This window comes from Microcebus murinus, chromosome 9 (assembly GCF_040939455.1).
Source record: "Microcebus murinus isolate Inina chromosome 9, M.murinus_Inina_mat1.0, whole genome shotgun sequence".
Classification (NCBI taxonomy): Eukaryota; Metazoa; Chordata; class Mammalia; order Primates; family Cheirogaleidae; genus Microcebus; species Microcebus murinus.
This window is the reverse complement of record NC_134112.1, coordinates 90327975-90332747: the sequence shown is the minus strand read 5'-3', so window position 1 is coordinate 90332747 and position 4773 is coordinate 90327975.

The window sequence follows — 4773 nt, the reverse complement described above, 5'->3', positions numbered from 1 at the left end:
ATATAATCCCCAGAGCTCTGGGCAGGTAGAGCTAATGAATAGAACAATAAAGGAGACCCTGGCTAAATTGGCCCTGGAGACTGGCGGAGACTGGGTGACCCTCCTTCCCTTCGCCCTGTTCCGAGCCGGGAACACCCCTTATCACTTGGGTTTAACCCCTTTTGAAATCATGTATGGCACACCCCCTCCTGCAGTTCCTAGGATGAGCTCTGAGGCTCTTCTGGGACATCCCAAAGAAGTGTTGCAAGCGGTGCAGGCTCTGCAACGTGTCCACAGTCAGGTATGGCCGGCCCTCCGTGCTATCTACCGGCCTGAGGAGGAGGGTGCCGGACACCGTTTCACCCACACCAGCAGGGGATTGGGTGTGGGTGAAACGGCATAACAACAGAACCCTCGAGCCGAGGTGGAAGGGCCCCTATCAAATTATTCTTGTTACCCCCACTGCTCTTAAGGTCGATAGAATAGTAGCCACCTGGCTACACCACTCCCACGTGAGACCTGCTAATAAAAAAGACCAGGAGCGGTGCCAGGACCAGTGGAAAGCAACTGCAGACCCGAAGAATCCTCTGAAGGCCAGACTGACCCGAGTGGCGGCAACAGCCCAGGACCGCTGACACAGACTTGGACTGGGGTTGTGGCATCTAAAGATTGACTGGGTGACAAACATGGACGGGTCGCGGTGGGGGTTGGTTGTTGTGTTTTGGGGATGTTGTGTTTTTGGTCCAATGTTTTTGGGATAGAGACCTACAGCTGTACTTACTGCCCCGAACCCCCACCAACCCCATAACCTTACATGGGTCTAAAGATTACTGTATAATGGTGTTAGTGTTCCCAAAAATAATATACCACACTGAGGAGACAATGTATGAGGGCATAGTAGGGTGAAGAGTCACCAACCTAATTTTTAAAAGAAAAAGAGAGCCCATCACAGCCATAACCCTGGCTACTCTTTTTGGCTTAGGAGCGATAGGAGCAGGTTGGTTTGAGTCTTGGGTTAACAGTTCCCCCCTGGTTAACAACGCTACTATCCACCCTACTAGGCCCACTCATTATGCTAATCTTAGTCCTTACTTTTGCGCCATGTGTAATTAACAGACTAGTAGCTTTTGTAAAAGAACGGATAAACACTGTCCAGCTACTAGTATTGCAACAACAATATCAGCAGCTACGGTCAAGTGCTATAGAACTAGAGCACCTAAGAGACCTTGAGGACGAGCAGGAGTGCTCGTCTGCTACCTAGAGAAAGGGGGGAATGTAGGGCAGAGGAATTTGTAGGACAGAGGAAGGGCAGAGGAATTCTTCTACTTGTCGGGAATTCACTTGGGTGGGGCAATGAGCTAACGGCAAACCTTTGCTTCTGGTCATTGCTTGCTTGCTACACCGCTGTAAGGGGAATTATGGGATGAGGTCATTGAAGCACGGGCGACTGGCCTATCAGGCAATAGAGGGCAACCAACCCGCCAATTATTTCAAAAGGCAATAGTGGGCAACCAATCATTTTAAAGGTCAACACATGATCCATGCGTAGTCGGCTTGTGCGCAGCTTGTGCACCATGGGGATAAAAGGCATGCCGTTGTTCCGGTCGGGGTCCTTGCCTGTGAGAGTGGCCACTGCGTTGGTGCTCTGGGGCTTGGACCCTGGCTAGCCAGAAAATAAACCTCCTCTTGTGTGATTGCATCCTCGATGTCTCTGCTTTTCTGTCCAGTGGGGCTGTGGAAGGTCGGTCCCTAACATAGGAATACTGGATGGCTGCACAAGAATGGAGCCAGGCAATGCTGCAGTTGGCTCAGCTGTGAACTATACTCGCATGGTTGTTATAAATATTGACTATTGATTCCTCCAAAAAATGTGATAAAGCTATGTTGGGTGGTAGGGGAGGGGAGGCGATGGGCGGGTGTACATGCAGGAGAGTTAGACAGTCATCCAACCCCGTCAGTGAGCAATGTCTAAAAACAATGAATGAGCAAAGAGCAGAGGAAGCACGGTATTCATGATGGAGAAAAATACCCGAGAAAATAGCTAGAAGACCTGCCAATGGCTGCATCTGGGAAATAGATCCGGGTGGTGAGAAGGCTTAGGGAATGGCTATTTTTCATTAAAAAATTATATACATACATACATCTATACCTATATATATATAATTATACATATATCTATTAAAATCAATTTTTAAAAATGCTCACACCTAAAAAGGGGTATATATAATTGAGCGCTGTGGAGCGTGGGCAATCGCAAACGGCTACCAGGGAAGTAGGGATTGGCACCGCCATTGTGGAAGGTCATTTGCAGAATCCAGCGAAATTTTAAATCCACGTATCCTTTCACTGAGAAGTCTTCTTGGATTTTTTCCTTAGAGAATTACTTGCAGGTGTGCTCAAGGAAGCGTGCCTAACGATGTTCCTGGAGCATTGTTTATAAGGTAAAAAAATGACAGTGCTATAAATGAAGGACGAAAGGCAGGAGCAGCAAAACAGAAGTCTGGTTTTCTGCCGTGCTGCAGGCACTCACTGTACGTAATGCGTGCGGATAAGGCAGTGTCTCTCAGACACACTGTTTGGTGAAAACCGCAAGTTCCAGAAAACATTAATACTACAATTGCAATTGCACCCACACAAAATGAAACAGTATATTTTTATATGTTCACACTAGTATGTATATACTTAGGGAAAGTTCTGGAAGCATATCTACCTCAACTGGTAACAGTGATCGAGTGGGGACTTCACTACATATGTAGTATCTTTTTAATTTTGAAATGTAAATCTATCTTTTTAAATGTTTAAAATTTTTTTAATTGTGCTAAAATACACATAAAATGTACCATTGTAACCATATTTAAGTGTACAGTTCAGTAATGTTAAATACATTCATGTTGTTGTGCAACCCATCTCCCAAACTCTCTTCATCTTGCAAAACTGGAACTCCCCATTAACCACTTCGGGACCAGCGTCGACTATAGTCGACAGCCACAGATGAACGCGCACAGCGACTTTAGCCGACAACCGTGATGTGACTTTTCTAATTTTTTGTTTATCAAAATAAAATTGTGAACATTTAAACATAACGTAATGAAAACATGTATGTATATGTTACCTATTCTGATTTACATTACAAGTAAAGCTGCCTGTAAAGTAACACAAGCTTTCAGTGCTCTAAAGCTTTCCTCATCACACAAGAGCAAAACCGATGCGTCGTCAATGCACAGCACACACTGTCGTGTGGACTGTGAGTGCCGGCTGTGGCCAAGGTTTCGCAGCCGGTGAGCACCGTAGGGAAGTGGTTAAACAAGTCCCTGTTCCTTCTCCTCACAGCCCCTGGCAACTACTATTCTACTTTTGGTCTCTGAATTTCACAACTTTAGGAACCTCATATGGGTGGAATTGAACAGTATTTGTCTTTTTTGTGACTGGCTCATTTTACTTAGCCCAATGTGCTCAAGGGTCATCCACGTTGCGGCATATATTAGAATTTCCTTCCTTTTGAAGGCTGAATTGGACTTTTTTTTTTTTTTTTTTTTGAGACAGAGTCTCACTTTGTTGCCCAGGCTAGAGTGAGTGCCATGGCGTCAGCCTAGCTCACAGCAACCTCAAACTCCTGGGCTTGAGTGATCCTTCTGCCTCAGCCTCCCGAGTAGCTGGGACTACAGGCATGCGCCACCATGCCCGGCTAATTTTTTATGTATATATCAGTTGGCCAATTAATTTCTTTCTATTTATAGTAGAGACGGGGTCTCGCTCTTGCTCAGGCTGGTTTTGAACTCCTGACCTTGAGCAATCCGCCCGCCTCGGCCTCCCAAGAGCTAGGATTACAGGCGTGAGCCACAGCGCCCGGCCTGGACTTTTTTTTAAATGAGAATGTATACTCATATTTCAGTGAAATAAAAAATATGATTTTTTAAAAATAAAAAGCAAATATACACTTAGAAACTGGAAGGAAATACACAAAATTGTTACTCATTCCTTTCTGGTTCAGGCAATTATGGTCATTTTAATTTTCTTTCATATACTATTTTTTTGTTTGGATTGTGTGTTATTTTAACACCAGAGAAAATATTAAACATAAAGAGAAAGAAAGTGTGCTGTTCCGGGTTGGGTGCGTCACCCTGCGAAGCCCCACCATTTGGAAAGGAGCAGGCCCGAGGCCTGGGGGTGCACTCGGTGGGCCCCAGAGATGGGGCTGCAGGCCTGGCACTTGGGTGTGGTGCACCCCAAACAGGTCCCACTGCCTCCCCCCAGGGGACCCATGACCCTGTGAACAAGGCAGGGCCTTCAGGGTCCCTGGTCAGAGCTGTGGGGGCTGCAGCCTTGGCCGTAGCTGACTACAGCCATGCTGACTGCAGCCACCACCCACGTGTAGGTCTGAGGCTGCTTGGAGGGAGCCGCATCTATCCCAGATGGATGAGCTGGAGGTCGCGGTCACCCCCACACAATCTGTGCCTGTGCTGGACGCGAGCATGGCAACAGCAGGTGTTGGGGGAGGGGCTCTTCAAGGCACCTAAAACCTGAGCAGATGGGGCTGGACTTGGTCCTCTGAGCAGGGCCAAAACCCCCCACTGTCACCCAAATCAATAAGAACCTTTTAAATTTGACCACCTGATCCTAAAGTTCATATGGAAAAGCAAATACCCAGCTGATTCTAAAGTTCATCTGAAAAAACAACAAATGAACAAGAAGATCAATGGTAAGAGGGCTAACTCTACCAGGTATTTAAACAAGTTTTAAAGTTACATTGATTTTACCAATGTGGTACTAGCCTGTGAATGGGTAGACCATTCA